The 26,209-nt window shown below is 42.1% G+C and overlaps 1 protein-coding gene and 1 pseudogene across 1 annotated transcript in view; both read right to left on the reverse strand.

Moving 5' to 3' along the window:
- SGCZ (sarcoglycan zeta) overlaps window positions 1-26,209 on the reverse strand; it is a 551,579-nt gene that overhangs the window by 233,943 nt on the left and 291,427 nt on the right. The gene's annotated exons all lie outside the window — the stretch shown is intronic.
- LOC128421031 (actin, cytoplasmic type 5-like) lies at window positions 9,821-10,594 on the reverse strand (annotated as a pseudogene).

The raw sequence follows: 26,209 nt of genomic DNA on the forward strand, positions 1-26,209 counted from the left end.
ATCTTCCATTCCTGGGTAAGGTGATTGAGAGAGCGGTTGCTGAACAGCCTGGTAGGTTTCTGGATGAAACATCGGCTCTCGATCCATTCCAGTCCGGCTTCCGCGCTGGTCATGGGACCGAGACGGCTCTGGTCGCCCTAACAGATGATCTCCGCAGGCAGCTGGATCGAGGCGGGTCAGGGCTGCTGATTCTTCTAGACCTGTCAGCAGCCTTCGACATGGTCGATCACGAACTCCTGGACCACCGCCTTGCCGACGTGGGGATCCAGGGCACAGTCCTTCAATGGCTGCGCTCGTTTCTCTCTGGTCGGGGACAGAGGGTGGCGCTTGGGGGGGAATTGTCATCGCGCCACTCCTTGGTATGTGGAGTGCCTCAGGGTGCGATTCTCTCCCCGATGCTTTTTAACATCTTTATGCACCCCCTCGCCCAGCTTGTCCGGAGTTTTGGGCTGGGTTGCCATCAGTATGCCGATGACACCCAACTCTATCTGTTGATGGATGGCCATCCTGACTCGGCCCCAGACACACTGACAGATGTCTGGAAGCTGTGGCTGGATGGCTACGTGGGAGCCAGTTGAAGTTAAATCCTTCGAAGACAGAGGTCCTCTGGCTGGGACAGAGCGATATGGGATTGAGGGGGCAACTCCCATCTCTTGCAGGGGTGCAATTAGTGCCAGCATCGTCCGTTAAGAGTTTGGGTGTAATCTTCGATACCTCCCTCTCTATGGAGGCGCAGATTACAGCTATAACAAAGGCAGCATTTTTTCATCTCCGCCAAGCTAAGCAGTTGGCTCCTTATCTCTCTCGCCCTGACCTAGTCACTGTGATCCACGCGACGGTCACCTCCAGACTGGATTATTGTAACACGCTCTACGTGGGGCTGCCCTTGAGACTGACCCAGAAACTCCAGCGGGTGCAGAATGCCGCGGTGAGACTCCTTATGGGGTCTTCGCTGCGAGATCATATTCATCCGGTACTATACCAGCTGCACTGGCTCCCAGTGGAGTACAGGATCAGGTTTAAGGTGCTGGTTTTAACCTTTAAAGCCCTATACGGCCTAGGACCCTCGTACCTACGGGACCGCCTCTCCTGGTATGTCCCACAGAGAAATTTACGGTCTGCAAATAAAAACATCCTGAAGATCCCAGGCCACAGAGAGGTTAGGCTGGCCTCAACTAGAGCCAGGGCTTTCTCGGCCGCGGCTCCAATCTGGTGGAACGCTCTGTCACAAGAGACTAGGGCCCTGCGGGACCTGACATCTTTCCGCAGGGCCTGCAAGACAGAGCTGTTCCGCCAGGCCTTTGGTCAGGGCGCAGCCTGACCCCCTCCTCTGGCAAACTGCACAGAATTTTGCTTAATGGTTTCCATCAATTTGATTTTAATTTGAAATTTTATAATGAATGTTTTTAGAATGTTGGATTATTTTGATTGTTGTTAGCCGCCCTGAGCCCAGCTTCGGCTGGGGAGGGCGGGATATAAATAAAATTTATTATTATTATTATTATTATTATTATTATTATTATTATTATTATTATTATATTTTCTTGCACAAAATCTTATTTAAAAAAAAACAGGGCAGTGGGACTTTGCTGTTACTTCGACAGGTTTGGCATTTCACTCAGAAGCTTGTGAATTTGTGCAACACACAGCTTATGGGTCAAGGAAACAGTATCCCAGTGAGCATGCCCCTTATGGGGGAAAAGAGGAATATGCGTGTCTCAGGGGCAGCTGGTGTCCATTGTGACTCATAGGGCAGAAGGCAAGGAGACCAGCATTAGGTGGAGCTAAAGCCAATGGTAAGCAGAACCAGAACCAATGATAGGTAGACACACCTAATTCCAGTTTTGCCTCCATCCTGCTCCCTGTTTGAGCTCTATGGGGGCACCACCAAGACTAATGGTTGTGAGTAAGTGGGTGGGCTTAGCTGAGTGCAGACTGAAATTGGTGAGGCAGGATGCCATTTACTCTAATGGACCAGCTTCCTCCGGTATACGTGGGTCCTCTAACTGGAATTAGTAGCAAAATCGTTCATTAAGAGCACACAGCACAGTGAGACAGCTACAAAGGTTTATGCACTTCTCCAAACAGCCTTTTCCTCTCTTTGAGCCATGGAAAAAATATTCTGAGGTGAACCGCCTGTCATGAGCTGGAATCGCATAATAAACATTAAACCAGGTAAAATATTATCCCAAAGCTTAAGCTGGTGCACAATATTTGTAGCCCACCTATTAATGAGCCGTATGGAGCATGTTTCATCCACCTCCTCTGCTATTCATCCAAGGAGACTCTGCTGGCTGCCGAAAGCATCCAAAAGGAACTCACCTATTACCTTGTGATCTGGAAATCTCCAAAGGAGCAAAGCCCAGGGGGAAGGGGAGGCACCTTACAGAGAGATTATGAGGGAGATGAAAAGGGACTGAGGAGCCATGCACTTAAACTCAGAAGCAGACTTCCAGTGATTCAAAATCCGTGTGTGTGTGTGTGTGTGTGTGTGTGTTTTGGGGTGTGTGATTTTTGATGTAAGTAGAGAGGATGAGCTAGTCTTACCATCTCAGCCCTGAGGAAAGGTGTTGATGGTTTGCCAGCATAGAAGCTCAACGAAAAGTACTCTCAACTTGCTCAGACAGACACACTGCATTATTTCACAGTATTTCTGAACAGCTACTGAGAAAGTACAGGCAGAAGGGGGGCGAGGAGGCAAATATTTATTCATCTTCCAATGCTAAAATGTACTCTGGAATAATGACTTGGGTGCCTTCTTTTTATGAAGAGAGGAGTTTCGGGATTCCAATTCAAGTACGTTGCACCAAAAATGTTATGAAACTGAACATTTCTTGACTCACATCCCTAGGAGATCACTGTGTGCTAATGAGACCTTCGTTACAAGTGAAAGATAGAGGACAGGACTGTTGCAAGACATTTTGCTGCCTAAAATAAAGGGCAGAATGGGAACTTTCCCCATCCCTTTTCCAACCAGATAGCAACTGAATTTTACATCAATCATGATAACAGGACTGTAGCCTAGAGTACATGTGTAAGTAAGCAGGCTAACTCACACAGCTCTGTCATCTGGCTGCACTCCCAGTCCACCTCAGCATCTGCTGCCTGAAGCAGCTGTCTCACTCTGCCTAATGGCAGAGCCAGCACTCACCGCTCATTACATAGAAGCAAACCTGGTTTTGCCAATGAATATACACTTGACAGGCAGCCACAGCCAACCCTGGCTTTCTTATTCGTGCGCCTATAAAATGCATGTCTTTTCAAACCCTGTTTCAATGGGCATTTAAAATATCCAATAGAAAAATGAGGACTAACAAGTTACCAAAAGGAAAACAGGACTATTGCCTAACAACAAACCTGTGTCAGGGCTGAACCACTTCATATAGTGCAGTAAAGGTAAAGGTAAAGGTACCCCTGCCCATACGGGCCAGTCTTGACAGACTCTAGGGTTGTGCGCTCATCTCACTCTAGAGGCCGGGAGCCAGCGCTGTCCGCAGACACTTCCGGGTCACGTGGCCAGCGTGACGAAGCTGCTCTGGCGAACCAGCACCAGCGCAGCACACGGAAACGCCGTTTACCTTCCCGCTATAAAGCGGCACCTATTTATCTACTTGCACTTAGGGGTACTTTCGAACTGTTAGGTGGGCAGGAGCTGGGACCGAAAGACGGGAGCTCACCCCGCCGCGGGGATTCGAACCGCCGACCATGCGATCGGCAAGTCCTAGGCGCTGAGGTTTTACCCACAGCGCCACCCGCGTCCCTTATATAGTGCAGTAGTTCAGCCCAAACACAGGTTCATTATTAGGAATGCTCTTTCATACAAACATATCCTCCGCAGAAAAATAGGAAACAAAATTAAACTGGAACCATTCTCCCCAACATACAGATTTTGGGGTGTGCAGGTCTTGAGCCCCCTGAGCCCCTATATACAGCCTGAAGTGGTCCAATCCAGATAAAGAACTAAGCTTTGATCTCTATCCAAGAAAAGAGGATAACCGTCTTCCCATCCTCTTCAATGAAAGTGCACATCATAGTCTTATTAACTCAATATTTAATTTTACTTATTTAAGGCATCTGCATGCCACCCATTTTTGTATCATCTATGTCAGGGAATATACTGACAGACTGGAAATGGCTGCAGTCCAGGAAATCAGTTCTTGAATACAAGGGTATTCCCAGTCCTCTCAGCTGCTTTTCCCCCAGAAGCTCTCTCTCTGTCTCTCTCTGTGCCTAAAATGGCTCTTGTTGATTTCATTAAAGGCCCCCTAGCTTTGCCCCCATAATCTGAGTACTACAAGAAATGGGAGATCTGGCGAATTTGGGTTGACCAGGTTAGCACCCCCCATGCAGAAATGGTAAGCTAGTGACTGGATCATTAATATTCCTTCAAAACACTACTGCTTGTAATGACTTTCAATGATGCATAAATGATAGAACAAGTTGCTGAAGAACTCCTCCCAACACCAGAAGGTTTTACAATGGTTTCTGAATAGAGGTAGTTAAAAGAGAGGATCGTATCCCCCTGCTTCCATCATTTCACTCAATAGACAGGTCTGTGAACCATGCCTCAATCTTGCAGAATGGCAAATCCATTGTACATCTGCAGCTGTCATACCTGTTCCACAATTAGCATGCACAAGAGGCAAGCAAAAATACATGGCTCTTTCAAGGCAGTTCCTGGGATCTCATCCTAGCAATTTGCTATTTGCGTACAACTAAAATCCCCTTCCCTGAGACTCTGTAGGTGGCTGTTTCTGTCGGTGTCATTTTTCAGCCTCTCAAAAAATACTTTTAAAAAAGGAACACCATGTGCACAATAGCATTCATCTACAACTCACAACAGAATGGGCCTTGGGTGCTCTTGTGACATGGATGAATTGTTAAAATACCTCTGCATGCTCTTTTCTCAGTCTGGAGCTTCTGAGCTTTACAGCCTGTTGTCAGCCTTTCTTCCAAGCACTACGGCTGGGCAATTTAAATAAAAAAAACCCTATTCATTCTACCAGCACAGACCCATCCTTCCACACAACTCAAGCATGAATGGATCACTTAGTCATTGCCACCCTACGGTTGACACCTCTGAATGAAACAGCAAAGAACCTGGTGGCATTTTAAAGAGTAACATAGATTATAATATATATTTTGTGGATTACAGTCAAATTAATCTGAGTTACATGTGACTACAAATACATGCATTTTTGCTGGGTGGGGTACGTCCTGGTGCCAACTACCTCTGATGTATAGCATTTTAGGGCATAGGATTCCACACTCAAACATCTTAAACAGATTTCAAGTAATCAACAGGGAACAACAAGAATTGTTCCAACACCGCAAACACTGCGACTTCGCAAATTGCCTCTCACCACATAAATGAACAATTGCTCTTTTGCAGTAGGATGCAGGTCTATACACAGAACTAGACGAAAATAAGGCATTCCCACTCCACCCCCACCCCCAGATACAAGTAATTTCAAAATAAGGAGGAGCAAAAAGCCTGTTGTTTTTAAGGTGCTACAAAAGCAAAAGCTTGTGTGGTGTACATCTTTGAATAGTTTACTGGGTAAAGGTAATTTTAAATCCTCTCCTAATGGCCTTGCTGTTGTTTTGAGTCCTGGGGCTGCTTAATGAGCTTTCAAAACTAAAGCTTTTGCTTCACTCTCTCTCCCCCCCCCCTTCTTTCATAAAAGGCTTACAGTTCAAGCTTAACTGTAAATAGATCAGGAATTCATGAATGCAAAATGAACCAAGGCCAGGACTGAAAACATTTCCCACTGCTTACAAACATTTGCAGCCTTCATTGACCGTGTGCCACATATCATTACAATGATGTTCTTCATTGGCTGGGTAATAATTATTCATTTGGTATCTTTTTCATGTGATTCTGAGCTCTGTCTGAAGTAACAGTTGGGGAGTCTTAAAGGCAGTGCTTTTCTCTGGGGGGATGCAGGGGTACACATACCCCTAAACATTTTATGAATCTTTGTACTTTTGTCCAGTTACTGTATTTATTTCCCACAATTTGAACTATAAAATGCTGATTTTCTTGAGTCAAAATGAGAGTACCCCTAAACTTTTTTTAATAGAAAAAAGCACTGCTTAAAGGCAAAGGACCCTTTGTACCCTCACTCTGAATTTTCTGCGCTGATTTAAAAGAACTATTTCTTTAGTATCTTAATCTTATGCTTATTGTTTTCTTGAGGGTGTTTACTATGACCTCAAGCACAACAGAGCCCTATTTAACAGACCACTGTTCTTCAATCTTAATCCCTTGGACAATATCTAAGAAGGAACTGTTGACTTGGAAGATGAGTTGCACAATTTGGGGGCTCAGGACCAAACTGCAGTTGAGACATTTCCTTGGGAGCCAATCAGTGATGCCAGATGATTCTAGGGAGCTGGGCTTAGGTGTGGACTGGAAGGGGAACCTCTTCCTTCTGGCGCTCTGCTTGTTTTAAAATAAATTAGGAGAATGGCCCAGGATTTTGTATCATGGGGGCATCAGCTTTTCTGGAGTAGAGCCCACTTTGTCAGATGCAGTTTACTGAGTCCGTATCTCGCTCTTTGACATGTCATTGTTATTTTCAGTCTTTCGATGGTCACAGAAACAGGCCATGGCAACAGAAGCAACTGCACTGTGCCAGCTAATCTCTTAAAATAACTCTGAGTAATAGCTACTTCCAAGAATAAGCAGGTTGTTGCAAACAAACCTTGCTGGAAAGGGAGAGAGTGGCAGATCTAGCCAACTTATTTGCAAGTCTTCTCTTGAATTTGCTCTTCAGAATTGCAAATATAGCCCCGCCCCAGAGACATTTGTCATTTGTATTTAGCCCCGCTCTGTTTCACACCCCCAAGGACCCAGGAAGCTATCCTAAAAAGAAAGTAAAGTTGAAGTATGCATGGACTGTTTTATTTTGCATTACATATACAGCAATACACATGTTTTCCCATGGCTATATAAGTCACCAGGAGGGATGGATGAGAGGAGAAGATTCAGGGGTGACTATGTCAACAGCCCAAGCCATAGGTCAGTCAGGGCTGCCTCACTCACACACCATATGTCCCCTTTCCTAGAACTGACTGTAGTGCCTCTGCTCTTGCCAGCTCCTATCTTCCCAGACACATCCTGCATCCCTTAATTGAAACACAACAAAACAAAACCCTCAAATATTAAATTTTAGAACACACATGTTAAAAGCAGTCTGCAATTTAAAACATTAACAAAACCATTTATAAACAGCAACAGGCTCCTTTCATCAACAAAATCCCCTAAACAATATCAGGTGGAAAAGGCCTGCAAAGAAGCAAGCAACGTCCTCCAGGACTCGAGGCAAGATGGGCGGCAACCTGGACATGCATAATTCAGGGTTGGCGTCAAGACCTTGTAGGCAAAAGGAAAAACAAAACCAAAATTTATGTAGTTTGGCATGACAAGATGGGAATGAAATATTGAAGAGGTGTAATGTACTTTAGCACATGTCAATGAACTTGGCCAGCAAGGGAACTCCCTCCTTCCCAAGGCACCATGAGACTCTGAATGGATGCCTTTGATTTCATGCAAATATCACCCACTCAGAACCAAAGGGGTTTCTAATGGTTTCAGCTCCTGCTATTTATGATATTTAAAAACTTGCTGACAAGAAGAGAGCCTACTGTTGTTTTTTAAACCAGCACTCAGCATGGTTGTCTTTGAGAAGGGAGCGCTCTACAGGTGTTGTCATCCCAGGACCACTGAAGAGGAAAATCCCTGGTGTCGCCAGGTAGAAACTGCCAGTCCGTGTAGACAACACTAAGCAAGATGGCTCAATGGTTTGACATGGCATGGTATAAGGCAACTTCTTTTTTTTTTTTAAATAAATTTTTATTAATTTTCCAACACATATTAAATGACAATACAAAACAATATGAAAACAAACAAACATATAAACATGTATAATTTCTTAACCTTCTTTTCCTTAAACCTTCTTTCAACGACTTCCCCATACCTCCTTTTTCTGCATCCTTGTTCTAAATCTTTCCAGCAACCCCTAATTTTATTTACTTATGGCACTTCCTTTAAATCCTTTTTCCCATATCCAATTGTTTATCGCTGCAATTCTATTTTGCATTACTCAAAACATTTTAGCACTCGTTAATTTTACAACAGTTTTTAAGGTAAACTTTAAATTTCTTCCAGTCTTCTTCCACCGTCTCTTTCCCTTGGTCTCGGATTCTGCCAGTCATCTCAGCCAGTCCCATGTAGTCAATCACCTTCGTCTGCCATTCTTCCAGTGTGGGTAGTTCTTGTGTCTTCCAGTACTTTGCTAAGAGTACTCTTGCTGCTGTTGTCGCATACATAAAAAACATCCTATCTTTCTTTGACACCAATTGGCCTACCATGCCCAAGAGAAAGGCCTCTGGTTTCTTCACAAAAGTGCATTTAAGCACTTTTTTCATTTCATTATAAATCCTTTCCCAGAAAGCCTTAATCTTTGGGCATGTCCACCAAAGGTGATAAAAAGTACCTTCAGTTTCATTACATTTCCAGCATTTGTTATTGGGCAAATGGTAAATTTTTGCAAGCTTGACTGGGGTCATGTACCACCTATAAATCATTTTCATAATATTCTCTCTTAAGGCATTACATGCCGTAAACTTTATACCGGTGGTCCATAACTGTTCCCAGTCAGCAAACATAATGTCATGTCCAATGTCCTGTGCCCATTTAATCATAGCTGATTTAACCAACTCATCCTGTGTATTCCATTTCAACAGCAAGTTATACATTCTTGACAGATTCTTAGTACTGGGTTCCAGGTATAAGGCAACTTCTTATGACAGAGGAATGGGTCATAAATGATGCTTGGGAGAGTTTGCCAGTTAAGGGCTTGATACCAATTTGAGGCAGAAAGGACTAGATGACTTCTGAGTCCTCCTAGATATCTACAAGGCTTTCAAAGGAAGTTCAGTATGTTATGAAAACATCCCTAATTTCTTTTTCTGAGCTCCATGTAAGAGACGTATGCAGAATCATTCCTACTTGTGAGCCTAGGCAGAAATTGGTGAGAATATAGTATAAACCCAATTTTGCCCCAGGAATCACAGTGATTGACATTTCCCTGCAAATATGAAGTCTTTTAAGGGCTATGAATTATTATTATTACTTAATTCATTTGCACTACTTTTATTAATTTTTCTTGTTTGACAGTGAAAATTGATAGTAATAAAGTACTGAACTTGACTATTCCGACACTAAACTTGGAATATGGAAGCAGTTAGAAGAAGAAGAGGAGTTTGGATTTGATATCCCGCCTTTCACTCCCCTTCAGGAGTCTCAAAGTGGCTAACATTCTCCTTTCCCTTTCTCCCCCACAACAAACAATCTGTGAGGTGAGTGGGGCTGAGAGACTTCAAAGTGTGACTAGCCCAAGGTCACCTAGCAGCTGCATGTGGAGGAGCGGACATGCGAACCCGGTTCCCCAGATTACGACACTACCGCTCTTAACCACTACACCACACTGGCTCTTAGGAGTCAGAAAGAAGACAAATCTGATTAATGATTGAGAGTGCAGATGCTAACAAGCCTTGACAATGTAGTAGTAGACAAGGGTTGCACAAAGGAAGAGATAATTCAAGAATCAGGGCAATACTAAAGATTTTGCAAGAGGACAGAATTTAACAGATAAAAACAGTGCACCAAGAGAAATTGACTCCAGCAGAAGAGGTTGGCTGCTTGGATTGTTAGAAGCATTTGCGATGGATGATGAATGTGCCAAACTCATTGTGTTCCTGCTTGCAGATGCAAAACTTCTAGAATGTGGAGAAACATTGTGGAGTCCCTGACTCACACCAAGTCGATGCCACATGACTCCATGTCCAGGGAGGAGTGCTGGAAGAGGGCCCTGGGGCACCGGAAGCACTTACTGCCAATGGTGATCACCTGCCTATCAGGCAGCTCATAGCTCTTCTCCAGAGAGGATGACAAGGAAGCCGTGGCCGTAATCTGCTTGAAGTCCAGGGCCCTTTGATGTCCTGCCGTCTCAGCTGTGGTAGTGAAGCAATAGCTCACTTGGTCAGGATATTCATGATATGGCCAGTCAGGACGCAAATGGCCAGGTTAAAGCACAGGATGGCATGTGGCAGAGAGTACCTTTTATAGATGAGCACCATGTGGGACACCTACATGACTGGTGGTGCAGCCAGAGGTGTACAGCAACAGCACAGCCTGGATGATCACTTACATGGCCAGCACGCTGAAGGTCTCAAACATGATCTGCATCATCTTCTCCCAGTTGGCCTTCAGGTTCAGGAGGGCTTCGGTTAGCAAGACTGGGTATTCCTTGGTGGCCACCCACAACTTGTAGACGGTGGGGGTGATTGTCTCCCTGTCATCTCACTTGGTGATGATGCCATGTTCAATGGGGAAACCCCTCTTGTTCTGTGCCTTGTCCCCCATGTAATTGTCCTTCTGGCTCAACTCCACCATGATCTTCTGGTGCCTGAGCTATCTCATAATGGTGGAGAAGACTGCCTGGGAATTGTCATCTTCCACAAATCTCACTTTGCACATTCCATAGCCATTGTCCATGACCAGAGTGGCAACCTTGCCACCGGCCATTTTGAATTGATCTTAAGTTCAGCCTGCGGAGACCATGCCTTCAATGGCCAGGAAGCAGCTAAGCATGAATGGGGCCCGAATCGAATACTATTGATATTTGAGAAGGAAAACTTGATTCAGGAATTATAACGTCAACAGAAGGGGTTGTAAATGTAGTTAAATGTAGAAGTAAATACAGCAGATTGGAAGAGTGGAACAATTAAAAGGGGAAAGCTCTATAAAGATAAATTATATGCGAAGAGCAGATGGGAGAGAAAGGACATTGGAACAGATGTAAACATTATTCTAAAGTAGCAAAGATTTATCAAGACAGCAAACAATACTGAAGAGTTTATTTTTGTCCATTTCTAACAGTGCTGAGCTTTGGCCCCAAGAGAGATAACAGAGGAATATCCTTCCTTGATCACCAGCCTGGGGAGTAAGCGAGTGATGGTCACAAGCCAACTGCCGTGCCATCACAAACTTATGCATGCTGTTACTTCATGCGGTTTCTTTCATATAAAGCGCTGGATTCCTGCTAGGCTTCTTAAAGGACTGAATAATACAGAAATAAAAGGCAGCTTAAAAATAAATCTGAATGGCAATGAATGAAAGGCACACTCAATTTTCCCCTCACAATTCTGAAATAGGTGTAAAAGTATTAGACTGGAAGAGGAAAATGCAGGAATTAAAACCGATGGATACCAAAGTGCTTATGCTAAGTTGTGACAAACTGTCCCAACATGTTTTAAACAGAACAATTTTCCTCCGGGGGAAAAGATATGAAAGTAGCATTAAGAAAGCAGATCTGAGAGTTAAATATATAACGTGCATGTGTGTCCTTTAACCATTTAAAAATACATGTACCATACTAGGAGCTGTAACATGGCAGTGTCTGGAGGATGGAATAGGGTTGATCAACACAGATATATATATGTTGTGTGTGTGTGTGTGTGTGTGTGTGTGTGTGTGTGTATGGATGTGTGTGTATATATATATATATATGTGTGTGTGTGTGTGTGTGTGTGTGTGTGTACACACACACACACACACACACACACACACACACTGTATGAAGAATTCAGAACTCTACGTTTTCCTATCCTCATTTTCAACTTCAGTAGAAAAGCTGTTAGCTACCGTTCTTTTTTAAAACAACAACAACGTAGTTTTCTATTTGTATACATATAGCCATATTGGAAAGGAAGAAGAACTGGAGAAGTGATAATGTAAGGAGAATGAAGATTCAAATTAAATTTGATGTGCTTTGGGCCATTGCATACCCTAGTGAAGTAAATAAGATGTTTTATAAAGGTTTTGGAACACAACAGGAGAGATGGAAAATCAGCTTGGGGCAAGCTACCTTTCCCTGGCAAGATCCCATTGCATGAACCATCTCCAACATCTCAGCCATTTCCCCCAATCCCCGAAGAGTAAGCTGTGCTTTACAGTCAGAATTCTGCACCATCGATGAACACATTTGTTAAATCAGGTGTTATTCGGCTGCTACCAAGGGGAAATGGCTAGTGCGACTACTAAAACTAGTGTTGTGCCAACACTTTAAATAACTTCTCATGAGTGCAGGGGATCATGGAGGCTTGTGAGGGTCGCCTAGTGTTCAACACTCTGCAGCTCCCCTGGGTGACTATAATTCCGGGGAGGTTATATTGAGGTAACTGCTCCCATGGGTGTTCTTTATATTAGGAATTACAGGGAACATGCGAATCTGCAAAGAACTGGACAACTGTTTGCTAGGAAGAAAAATGCATGCACATCATTCTGGGCCACCTTACAATGATAAGGCAAGCTCAAAATCCGGCACCAACCAGAATTCTAAAGAAATTCTCAAGCCCCTGAGAATAAGGCAGAAAATTGAAGCCCTTTTTTAGGGGAAGATGTTTTTGAGGAACTGGAGCACAAGTTTCAGCACAACACAACTAAGAAACAGAAACACTAGGATGCTGGGGAAGTGAGAGCACAACGACAAAATGAGTTTGGTAAAAAATTCACCAATTTAAAGCCACTGAAGTGAAATCCCAAGGAGGAGGAAATCCCAGAAGTGTATCTGGATTTCTCCAAAGTATGATAATATATAGCAAAGCAAAATATATGGGAAAAGGTCGTTTCTTTTGTTCCAAGTAAGGAAGGCATGTACACAAATGACAGAAATAGATTTTCAATTCTAAGCATACCGATTTCTAAATAATTAATCCACAGCGGTCTTTATTTGCATAATTAAAAGCTAGCAAGTCTTCATTCACTGCTCATTTCCTTTACCTTCTTGAGTTATCCACTTTTCTCAGTGTACATAATTAAAAAGAAAATTTAGAGTTTATAAATTAATGAGACTAATTAACAAGTACCCACAGATGTAATGAATCACTGTGCCTTTGGGAGTGCTTCTCAAAGTAGCCACACTAAGATAAGATGGATCCAGAGCTGGTTCACATATAATGCCAAACTATGGCTTTGTATTACTGCAGCAAGCCTCAGATGCACATGCTACTTCCTCCTTCTTCTCCCATGCAGAAATCCACTGTCTTCCTGTCTAGTACAAACCATAGATTGCTGGCATACATTGGCTATTTGGATGGAATGGCAAACTGTGGCTTATACTAAACAGCAGGATGCAAGCCAGAATATGAGGAAGTTACGAAGGGCATGCATGAGACTGAGAGTCATTTGTCACAGGATTGGTGTGAACTGTCAAATTCTGTTCTAGCATGAGTTTTATGAAGCTCTATTCCAGGGGTCAGCAAACTTTTTCACCAGGGGGCTGGTCCACTGTCCCTCAGACCTTGGGGGGGCAGACTATATTTTTTTGGGGGGGTGATGCAAGAGCACCAAGAGCCCCAGTGGCTGCTTACCTGTGTCTTGTGAGCGGCAAGGGCTGGCGGCAGAGGTGGAGTGACGATGAGCAGTGCGTGAAAGGGCTCTGGAGAGGGGCTGCTTAAAATGGTGGCCGCTCGAGTGGTGCTGCTGCTGCTGCTGGTACCGACAAAGCCCAGCCTCCTTCCTCCTCTAGGCAGGGCGGGGAGAAGCCAGGAGGAGGGAGGGAGCTGCTGCCGCCGCCATGTGAGGGAGAGGGAAAGAATGCGCATGCTGGCGATCCACGCGGAGATTCCCAGACCGTCCATGGGCCAGATCCAGAAGACAATTGGGCCTGATCTGGCCCACGGACCTTAGTTTGCCTACCCATGCTCTATTCTGAATGCAAAAATCTCTATTTACTTGGTGCAAACTACGATAATTTGTTCTGGGCACTAATTAATTTATATTAATCTGCAAAGAGCTTCCCAAACCATCATCTTGACAGTGTCACACACTGTCCTTTCATCATCAGCATCTTTCTCCATTCTCTCAACTATAACCTTCATCCTGAGGAAATATTCTCTGAAATTCAAATGCTAGCTCTCTACATTGTGATTTTAGTTTAACTCAACAAAGCTATTATACTGTTGTCCAAAGAAAGTTTCAGCTGATAAGAGTTTTAATTTATATATATCCATATAACAGTTGATTAGTAACATTGGTAACCCAAGAACTTTTGCTAACTTTTCATCAAATTGCTCAGAATTATCACTATATTTTTTTAAAAAAAATGTTTCTTGATCTTTGAAAATACAGCTGTAAAAAGTCAATAGAATTCCCAATTTCCAGTTTCTTTTGGGCAAAACTTGTTGACAACTAAGTGATTAGGCAAAACTTGGTGGCAAGTGATTATGGACTGACATAGACTCCTCTGAGAAAAATCTATTTTTTATATGTCTTGACATTCTAGGTCACATATAGTTTGGCCACAAGTCCTCTGTAGAAGTTATCTGTAGGCTAGACCTACCCTGATGTAATTGTAGCCTTCCAGACTTGGATCATGCCCATTTAATCAAAGCACTCATTTTCCAATGCATATAGAATATACCTAAAATATATATCTAACATATACTGCATATACCTAAAACAGAAGAAAGTCAAAACAAAAAAAAAAATTTTTCCTTCCAGTAGCACCTTAAAGACCAACTAAGTTAGTTCTTGGTATGAGCTTTCGTGTGCATGCACACTTCTTCAGGTATCTGAAGAAGTGTGCATGCACACGAAAGCTCATACCAAGAACTAACTTAGTTGGTCTTTAAGGTGCTACTGGAAGGAAAAAAAAAATTTGTTTTGACTATGGCAGACCAACACGGCTACCTATCTGTAAGTAGAAGAAAGTCAGATTGTCACAATTCTTGAAGGAGATACACCCGGACAAATGGAACAATCACCTGACTACCATAGGTGGATTGAGATGGGGTCACATCAGGATAAAGACAGAAAGAGGAATACAGTTCTTCAAAGAGGTACGAGGCTTAGGGAACAGTTCTAAATTCCCAACCACCCTGATTCTGGTCACTGATTTCAACAGTGTCATTCAATCCTAGGTACACTTTGTATTGTAGCCTAAATGTGTCATATACTGCAAAAAGATAGCAAGTGCACTACAATACTTTCTCCCTCCTGCTCTGAAAGCATTCTTCAAGCAACATTTTCTGTACAACAAATAACAGCTTAATTGTTGAAGAGGTAACTCCAAATGTAAACTGCTATCAAGACAAAGCTGCAAGCATGCTAACTTTTGTCAAATTATATGTTTGTTCCTAGAAGTAGCACTAGCATATTTTAATAACTCATTGTAATTCACATTATATTCGGGTGAAAGGAATGAAGGCCCCTCAAACTCATTTTCAACTTTTAGCTGCTGCACATTTCTATGTAAATCAGAATAATTTTCCTCTATCCATCATGTCAGAATACCTCTCTAAATAAGCACATGCATTAGAATTTTATGTATACATGGTGCACAATTTATCAGTGCTGACGCACAATTTATGTTTGAATACTTCTGTCTACAGCAGTATCCCTGTAGCTATAATAATCGACTGCTTGTCCATTGTAATAAAAATCCGGTAAAAGTTTGTGATGCTCATGGCAATACCTATGGCGACTGCTTGTTCCATCTGTTTCTCATAAAGAGTGGAATGAGTTCATGCTAATGTCACAAACTTGAATAATAATTGTGCAGTACATGTCAACGAAGATTACGAAGAAATCATTTATCATTTAGTTCATACTTTGGTCAACACAGCCATAACACAATTATCTACCATCATAAATCTGTGACAAGATGCTAAACCCAGGAGACTAAAGAATTTGACCACCAATACAGAGCTACCTTCACTGCATTAATTTTAGTTAAAGTTGGAAAGATACAAACAACAATTATGGATAAAAAATTAGAACACTTGTAATGTGAGGTTCTTGACATCACACACCAAGTAGCAAGCACTAAGTGGTGGGTTGTCTGCTTCCCATTTTGAGCTTCTTCCACAATATTTGAGATGGAGTGCATGCTTCTCTCTCAAGGGAAGGCTCACATTCACTGTGCCATTTTGGCATTGTCCAATACAGTGATACCTCTGGTTATGAACTTAATTCGTTCCGGAGGTCCGTTCTTAACCTGAAGCTGTTCTTAACCTGAGGTACCACTTTAGCTAATAGGGCCTCCCGCTGCCACTGTGCTGCCACTGCGCAATTTCTGTTCTGATCCCGAGGTAAAGTTCTTAACTCAAGGTACTACAGTGATATCTAGGGTTACAAAGTTCTTAACCCAAGGAAGTAGTACAGTGGTACCTCAGGTTAAGAACAGTTTCAGGTTAAGAACGGACCTCCAGAAAGAATTAAGTTCTTAACCAGAGGTACCACTGTACTTTCGGGTTAGCGGAGTCTGTAACCCGAAGTGTTTTTTTTTTTAATTAAATATTTATTAGCATTTTCAAATAACACACAACAAACAAAAACAAAAAATAAACAAAACAGAAAACACAAAAATACATAACATTCAAAACTAAACAAAAAAAAATAGAAAAAACACATAAAGTTTCTAATACTTATTATTCTTAACCTTATTTCTCAGACTTCCTCACACCTCCCCTTCTTGTATTCCAATTTAGATTGTCAGTTCAGCAAGTCCTTAACTTATTTCTTTACCTTAGCTTAAACATTTGTTCTAACATACTATTGCTTTACTTTACTTCTTTTTTCCATTTCTTCAATTTATTTTTAACAGCCTTATTTTCAATTAATTTAAAAAGAAAAGAAACCAATTTTACCTTATTAAAATTACACATCAATACTTATACCTCATTGATTATTCTTAAACCTTTTTCCTAAAGTCGACCAAAATTTCCCTTCCACGATTTACCCAATTTCCTTACCACTAACAAAAAATATAAAAAGCAAATTATCCTTATGTACCCTTTGGATTCCCAACCTCCACCCACCCTTTTCCCGGTTCCAGTCCCCAACCAATATCCATCAGTCTTTATATTATTTATTTAGCCTGGAGATCTCACATCCGAGGCCCTTATATCTCTCTCAGTTCCTTTCTGCCGGTCTCTTTGATAGTCCTTGATGTTAAACCCCAAGTCTCGGAGGGGCTCCGGCCCAACAGAATCCATGTCGCTTCCAGCCAGTCCTCCATACTTAAAGGCAAAGCCTATGGGGTGCTCCAACTCTTGTTTCAAATTTCTTTCAAATCCAAATGTCCCCAAAGCTCCAGCCTTCACCAACAAATTTGTAATCCTCAGGTCTTCAGATCTCCTCCAAAAGGGATCTCTCCATTTTCCAGACTCCCATTCAGACCAGGCTTTCCACATCCACTTTTTATTATCCTTTTTTATCATCATGTCAGGCCTCATATTGTAACTCTCCTTTGACTCCTGCAAATCTCCTGCTCCTCCTTCATTTTCTTCAAAAACAACATATTGCTCCATCGTATCTACACTTTCAGTTTCATTTATTTGTTCAGTTGAATGGGCTTCCTGTTTCAAGTCCTTATCAGGCTCAAAACTGTTGTTTACTGTCCAGTGTAGTAGTGATACCTTTGTAGACAAAGCATTGTACTCATCTTGCAAGTTTCCCAAGAGAACGAGTGCTCTGTCCAATTCTGCTTGGATCTTACATACTCCAGCCATTTTTGTGATGTAATGTCCCTATTACCCCTCTAGGGGGATTTTAGTTCCTTGTTGTTCCTTTCAGCTCAAAACCAAAAGTCCAGTTATTTTGTATCAGCCCTCCTTATTTTCAACAAGTTATACCAAGTAAACCAGCAAAAACAGCAGAAACAATGTTCTCTTTTTCCAGCTGACAACTAGCTGACTAGCAGCTCACTTGACAGCTGTCAAAATCTTCAATGCAACAGGCTTTCTCATAGGACGTTCCCGGGTCTCGGGGGGGGGTGAAATTTCAGCTCCCAAAATTCTTTTTATCCTCCAGTAAGTCTTCTTATAGTATCAAAACCGTGAAGTCAGGATCTTTCATTAAAAAACAAAAAACAGATTCTCTCGACCTTAGCTGCCCAGTCCTTTGCTTTAGATTGTTTACAAAGAGGGGGGGGTGAACTTCCTTTTTAGCCCCTTCCCGCTCGTTCCAAATCCAAAATTAAAAATTTTTAAAGTTCCAATCTCCGTATTACTCACGGGTTTATATTTTAGAGTCCAATCGGTCTTGGAAGAAGTTGGCGCTCTCTGTCAATGGCTTGCGGCTTCACTCCGTAGGCGAGGGAGTACTCTCAGCACCACGCCTCACCCTGCCTCCGTTCCGAAGCCTTTAAAAAGGCTCCGTCGCGGATTGGGGGGGCGCAAATGGTGCCCGCCGAGTCTCTGTGTTCACAGGCATCCGCGCCTGTGATTTTAAGGGTCCCCGCTTCGCCGCAGCGGCCAGACCCAGACGCTACGGAGCCGATTCCCTCCGGAGCTCGGAGGGAATCCGCCATTAAACAATGGCGCCAACCCGGAAGTCCCCTGTAACCCGAAGTGTTTGTAACCTGAGGTACCACTGTATATAAAATAAGTTCCAAAGGGTGTGCCTTCTTTTAAAAATGCCACTACAGAAGTAATGCAATAGAAAGATACAAGATGTAATATATATCTATGTGATCCAATAGCCCTCCACTCCACTCCCCACTTCAAACTGCTTTTAGAGCATGCTGGTGCATGCCATGGATTAAGTCATTTAATAGTCTTAAGATCTTGAAAAGAGTTAGCTATACAAGAAACATACACTATTGAATGGAAAATGCATAAATCAACACACACACAAACAGATAATAAAAAAGTCTATAAAAGTGCCACACTGCCGCAGGATTTTGTCATTTCCTCTTCAATATTCCCAGACAACGATCTTTCTGGACTTCATGACTGACATTGAGAAAATACAGTTCACATACCAGCATTAAGTCCCAGAGGCCAGACTTTCAAATGCATACAGTCTGTGTTAATTATGAAAGGTAAGAGTTTGAGTTGAAGTTAGGTTCTGTAAATACATGCATCCATGCAAAAAAACCCAGCATTGCCTGAACCTTAATATTCTGGGTTATTAAAGACCTCAGATATCATTCCAATATAGTTTGTACCCCTATACTGTAAACTAGGAATGACTAACCTGTGACCCTCTGTTACTGCACTACAAATCCCATCACTCTAAGCCACATGCTCAATGGCCAATGGTGAGAGGAGTTGTAGGTTAGCAATATCAGGAGGACCAAGGATTAAGCACTCTTGATATGAACCATGAAAAATAATGTACTTTCAATTTTGTTAGATTTAATTATGGTTCTTATAAGTCACAATCTGTTCCCCCGAGTAGAAAATATCTCACGAGAAGCAGCTGACAGAACTGTGCATTTAATTGAGATATTTAGCTAAATTTGGTCTGTATGCTCAGATGTGCAACCATAATTCCACATACTGACTGGAGTTGCACAGTGCTTCTTAAAAATCACTGGCGAGAATGGCAAGACATTGTAATAGTCATTGATTGACTGCACTTCAAAATGGCACAGGATTGCCCCATAAGCATTTTAAGCACATGCTGATTAACTCTTGAAAAGTCTATATCGCACACATAAAAGAGCTCCAACAACCATATGGAGTTATCCATATTCCCTGTTAATTATCCTGATGTTGTTTTATAGGAAGTGATTCACATGCTGAAAAAAGAGCTAGAAATACTGCACACTATAAATCCTATGTTTTATTTCACTTGGGTCACAAATCTCCATCACTCAGAATATGTAATTGTAAACTAGAAAACACAACAGGTTTTACTATTGTCAGCAATATGAATGCATATGTCCTATGGCCACTCCTTTAATAAGCAACATGGGATTGGTTCACCAGTATCACCTGATTACCATTGGAGCTCAGAATCCTGATTTTATCAGTGGCACAGCTTGAACTGCTTATTGTTCCCCTCCTCTACCTAGCAGCTCAGAGGGTGGCACAGGAAAAGGAAACCTCAACATGATTGTAAAGGCTCTCAGACTGACCGCCACAACTCCTGACACACCACATATGTGGGTGAAAGACAACTGATCCCAACACAGAAACGCCTTTTCAAAATGATCAAAACCCCAATAATTTTGGCTCCACCATTCTGTTTTTGCATGTGTCAAAAGGTAAATAGTGATAGTACTGAACAAAGTGAGACCTGCAGTAAAAGGTTGTAGCACAGGGTGCTGTGGTTCAGGGTTCTAGCCTTTCCCTTCCTTTCCACCACTCAACTGTCAGACAGCATTTTGTAGCCACTGGGAATGCTCAGATCTCTCCGAGATGTTTCTACAGGTGCCCCTCCCTTAGTGTGTTTTTCATAAAGATGTTGTGTTTCCCCAAGACTGTTCATGTCTACCTTTTCTGCATGCATGTGTGTGCAATGTCATTGTTTAAACTACATTACCAGTGGCATTCACAACTTAATCCAAAAACTGATGTCCTGCCAGTTCATGACATCAAAACTTAACTCAGAGTACGCTGGGGTTAAGGACAGCAGACAAAGTCATCCTGTTTTGAATCAACTTCTAGTGTCACTCCAAAATTCTTAAGTGCTATCTATTTTGTTGGCCAACCATACAACTAGTTCTGTCTTCACATACAGCTACAGCAACAGTGAATTTTTCCCCATTCTCACTGATCTGCCAATGTATGGAAGATGGAAGCTGAGCACCGTCTGCCTGCTGGATAAGTAAGCCCTGCCAACAGCATCTCAGATATCACTAAAGTATGTTTGGTCTGTTTTACAACATATGTCTTCCAAGTCTCTTTCCCTAATTGATTTGGGAAAGCCGAGTCAATGCGAGCACAGCCTTGATTGCTCTGTCTTTTCTTTCACAAACCAACAGATGCTGGGATTTACGTTTGCCAACCTTGACAAAAGGCTTTCAATCTCAACAAAGTAAAGACAGATTCACCTGTCCTTTAGTCTATGTACTAAATCCTGTTTTCTTGGTGAAACAAATGGAGCTCACCACTACCAGACAGCCACAGTAAGGGAAACTTCCTGTGCTGATGGGAGGGAAAGCCTACCAAGGCAGTTTTCCACCAATTTTCAATGAGTCCTTCTTGGAGCCACCATTCTGTTCTCTGCTACCGAACATATCCAAGAGCGCATCAAAGAACAATGTCTTCCGAAACCTGAGCCAGTCCGGGGGTCCGGCACACTTCTTCGCTGCGTGGCTCTGGTCTTCCCCCAGGGACCTCTGACTCAGCAGCACGTAAACAGAGCGGAACAGAAGCAGGAACGTTCTGTGTGGTAATAACTCAGGCTGGACGCAGCAGTCTCCTTATCTTTTAAAGTCTTTATTCCTTAGCAAAACACAATATGTTGCCCAGCACTGCTTTAAAGAAAGAGGCTTTCAGCATGCCAGTTTTTAAAGCCATATCACTATTGGCTGCAGCTGTGGAGGAAGGATAACAAAAGTCTTCGGCGAGCTAGAAAGGGCAGTCAGTGCCATTTCCAGTCACAGTAAATAGTCCGACCAGGGCCAACACCCTCCCATATGCAACTAGCTTTCACGATCTAGCTAGTGTGGCAACAGCAATAATGTCTCTTCTTTGGCAACAGATGGCATGCTTGGCACTGATCCGTCTTGCAAATGTAAAATAAATCAGAACCTCGTTACAGCAAGAAGGTTTCCGTCCCTCACAGCTTTCGTGCATTATCCTTATTAACTTTAATGCAAGTGCAGTTATGTAAGGACATACGGTACCTTTCTGGTGCTAAACGATACGAACTGTGAAAATGCCAAGCTCTGCAATAAATGCTTACCAAGGAAGTCCATTGGCTTGCACCAATAGCGATGACTCGCAGGAGGAAGCAGCCAGAACAGAGAAAGTATGGAGATGTTTCCATTAAGATACTAGTCTTTGTGGGGGTGGGATAGAGAGGGGATCAAGAAGGAGACTTCCACATATCCACTCCCTTGTATTGTGAGGCTAAAAGACTGAGTTAGAAATGTTTGCACCTGCCAAAATCAATAGGCTTAGCTACACCTAATGATCCATAGGATTTTGCGGCAGCAGCAGGTGGAGGTGGGCAGGAGAGAGAAAGATTGCATTGTAGTTGCTAAATTAGGCTGCCAGAAAAACCTGGATTTCTTCTAGCTTAGTGTTAAAATGTCTTTCTGTTACGCTAGCATTTCCCACCCATGATTGCTTTGGATGGTGGAAGTTGTAGTCCTAAGCATCTGGAGGGAACCAGGTTGGGAAGGACTGTTCTGGCACAAGTGACAATCTATTGGTGGGCTGGGTCCACAGAATCAAGGGTCTGCCTAGGGCAATACTTAGGGGTTGGGATGTTGGAGAATCCAGATGAACAACCCCTCCCCATCTAGGAGCTTTGCTGCTAATGGTTATCTATGGAATCTATAAGCCCATCCTTCATCAAATGGTCCTAGAATAAAACCATTCACAAAAATATTTTCTTTAGAACTTATCAAAAAGGCAGGGGGGAAAAGCAGGAAATAAAACCGATAATACGTGACATAACAACTCAATCCACCCCAAAAGCCTGGGCCCAAACATAAGCAACATCAGTGTCAGACATTCTTCAGAGGGGAGATGGCTCCAGAGATGGGGGTGTCACCACTTAGTGGACACTTTCTTATGCCGCTGCCCCACATACTTTTCCTGAAGATACGACAATCAGAATTGCTTCCACTACTGACCTTCATACATGGGCAAGCACATATAGGGAGAAATGTTCCTTCAGATATGTGAAGCTCAAGCCATTTTGTCCTTAAGGCTTCTATCTATGGGAGTGAGGCCCAGTCATGCTGAGGAAGAGATAAGCCAGCCATCTCCATCCCTATATGGATTGCCCACCTGTGTGCTTGGAATTCAGAAAGAAAAGGCAAGAAGGAAGCTACATGTGAATATCTAGCTGGGCCCCAAGAGGCTTGTTTCCTTTTCAGAAGCCCCTGTCTTCTAAATGTATGATATTTGCAGAGACCTCAAACATGCCTGCTAGCAAAAGGAAGCTAATTCCTATATGGCTCTTTAGCCCTTTTATTCTCCTTGCTAAAGGTCATTTCAAACATTATTCGTTTGGTTGCCTGAGGCAAAGGATAAGATGGTGCCACTCTCCATTCCATGTTAAAAAGCCAAGCAGACAAGCAGTTGAACTTTACTTAAACGCTGTGAATGAGGCAGCGCATCTGAGGGCAGTAGGGTAGGGTAGGGCAGCTGGAATGGTATAAACAGCTCAGTCCTGCACACTGTGCGGAAGGTCCAGTTTTAAAAGTGAACAAGTCTCAATTCATTCTGTCAAAAGTGGGACAATTTTCATTTCAACTTCCTCTTATGAGGCAAACTAGTTCAGCTCAAGTCAACCCAAATGAACATTTTAGTTCATAAAAAGTTCATCCTTGGCAAAAAATAAAATCCAGTTACAAGCTGTTGTGCTAAAGCACAAGAAAATCAGAGGCTACACACAAGTAAGATGTCTGACAGACAGAATGTCAACAGGTGAAGCTTTCCACACAATTAGGGATGGAAGGATCTGCCAATTTCCGCTCTCATTTTTCCAATTTTAAATTCAGTTATTTCTGCAGCAATTTGCATTTAAAAAAAAATATCATGAAAATTCATACCATTTTAGTGTAAATTTCTCCCCAGTTTTATATGCAGCTTTGACTAAAATACACATTTTTGCAAGTGGTTTCCCCCTAATATAATGCACTTTTGTAAGTTATCTTCACTAATACAGTGGTACCTCTGGTTATGAACTTAATTCGTTCCGAAGGTCCGTTCTTAACCTGAAACCGTTCTTAACCTGAGGCGTGCTTTCACTAATGGGGCCTCCTGCTGCCAGTGCACAATTTCTGTTCTCATCCTGAGGTAAAATTCTTAACCTGAAGAACTACTTCTGGGTTAGTGGAGTCTGTAGCCTGAAGTGTTTGTAACCTGAAGTGTTTGTAACCTGTATCTTCATTTTGTGCACACTTTCCCCTAATATATGTACTTCTGTAAATCTTGTTTGCTTGGAAAAGTACCCTGCAAAATTATGATATGTGCAAATTTTGAAAACTAGCTGTGTTTTGGTTCACATTGTTTCAGAAAGTGCAAATTTGATTGATTTGGCTTTACGTGTGTACTGAATTGAATTTCTCCTCCACCCCCACCCATAATTGTATTTCTATACTAGAAAAGGCTTGCCCTATTGTATTTGTGCAAGTTGCACACCTGTTAAAATGCATCATTTGCTTTGTTCTTTAACTTCTTTAGGCAAGCTGCTCCTCTTGGAAGAGAGCAAATCTCTTCAGCGGGGGAAAAGCGACAGGAAATGCCTCACATTCCTTCCTTCCGACTGCTTAGCAACAGTGATTAAGCATCCTTAGCAACAAAAGTGCCTCCACAACCTGCCCAACAATCCTTAGAATGTTGCCTTCATGTTGGCTGCCTCACACTGCCAAATGGTAGAGCTGTTTTTGGAAGTGGCATCAGATCAGTGCCAGATTTACGTATAAGCTAAACAAGCTATGGCTTAGAGCCACACTCTCTTGGGCCCCCCCAAAAAAAAAATGTAAAGGGGAAAAACTGGACGTACATTTCCAAAATATAAGAAAAAATAAAATAAAACCTACATAAACAACAGTGTTTTGTGTTGTGTGGGCTCCTATGATGTAAGGAATGGGTCCCACCTGCTAGCCTGCTCCCTAAAATATCACTGGTTGGCTCATTTCTATATATAGGGTGCCTACATTCTGCATGTGGAAATGGCTTTAGATATGTATTAGATCCATAAATTATCATATATCATATATCCAACACAAACAACAGGGACAATTTGCTGTTGACAAAGGACAGCTGGACATATAAAGGGCCCCATTACCTTCAGTAGCTTAGGGCCTCATCAGACCTAAAGCTGGCCCTGCATTGGTTGCAGCAGACACAAGCCATAATAAACTTGTTCATCTATGCGGTGACACAATATGCTTCATTGCTTTTGCTGCAGCTAATGTTGTTTTCTCAGACTAGCACGGCTACCCCCGTGGAAGTAGCTCATGAATTAAGTCAAATATATCCTTTAAATGGTAATCTGCATTTTCATTATAAAACTAATATTACAATCATTAATGGCATCTGTTTATTTCGCTTTGGTGCCTCTTTGCAAAGCTCAAGGGCAGCACACAATAGATTAAAATAAACACGTAAGACATAATAAAATATTAAAAGTAGCCATAGCAGGGTAAAAAGTTATATACTTCAGCCACAGGCTTTGATAAATGAGAACGGTTTTTCGCCCTCACGAACTGCACTGAGGGAAAAGGCAGCTATGGTAAAGGTTCACTCTTCCTTTTCTTTTCTCTATGCAAACGGAATGAGCTCAAACCAGGGTCCAGCCTGCATAATACCAGTGGTCTGGTATTCAGTAGCAGCTAAACAACAAAACCACCCCAATGAGATTGGAGTTAAATAGAAAAATGTGGTTATTCCTGAGCATGGGTATTGCTGAATTGAACTTGTGTTTCTACAACTCCAGTTCTTGGTTAATACCAATTCAAGCCAGGGTTTGAAGCGAGGAAGAAATCAGATGTCACTTAGCAATTCACTAAGTGTGGAAGTTCTGATAATTGGTCCTGTTATTGCCCTCAGGCTCCTCCTTCACCTCAATTGGGCTTTAGAAATGGCTTTTATCTTTTGATCTTTTACATGTAGTTAAGTTAGTGAGTTATTTAGAAGATGGGGGGGAGGGGAACCACAGCAAAATACAAAAAGGATCAGTATGGCAAGGCACAACATGTGTACTTGAATCAAAAGAGAAATTTGGAAAATTACCAATTATCCCTTCACCAATTTATTGTAAACAAACTAGAATATGCAAATCTCATTTAAAAATTGAAGTTCTGCACACACTAACACAATGGATAAGTACTTTGCAAGCCCTTTGAATAATACAAGAACCATTATTCAACACATACTTCTTAAAACGCCTCAATGTGTACATCTGTCATGCATATTTCATATTAATTACTATTGCAAACCCTCTTTAAATCTTCTGATGCAAGACAACTACTGTGTCACTTTCAGGGAGAACTGCAAGGAAAAAAATAAATAGAGTTGCTTTTTTTTATCAAGATGGCTGCTATATTAAGAATACTGTTTGACTCCGTTGATTTTGAATTTATTACACACTGGATGCCGTAATTCAATTAATTAATTATGAAACAAGGCCAACTGATTCTACCCCATTCTGTTCTATTTTTATTTTAATCCCAACCAATTTGAGATGGTCCTTTCAATACCTTATATTTTCTGCACTCCT

This window comes from Podarcis raffonei, chromosome 9, assembly GCF_027172205.1.
Source record: "Podarcis raffonei isolate rPodRaf1 chromosome 9, rPodRaf1.pri, whole genome shotgun sequence".
In the NCBI taxonomy this organism is placed as follows: domain Eukaryota; kingdom Metazoa; phylum Chordata; class Lepidosauria; order Squamata; family Lacertidae; genus Podarcis; species Podarcis raffonei.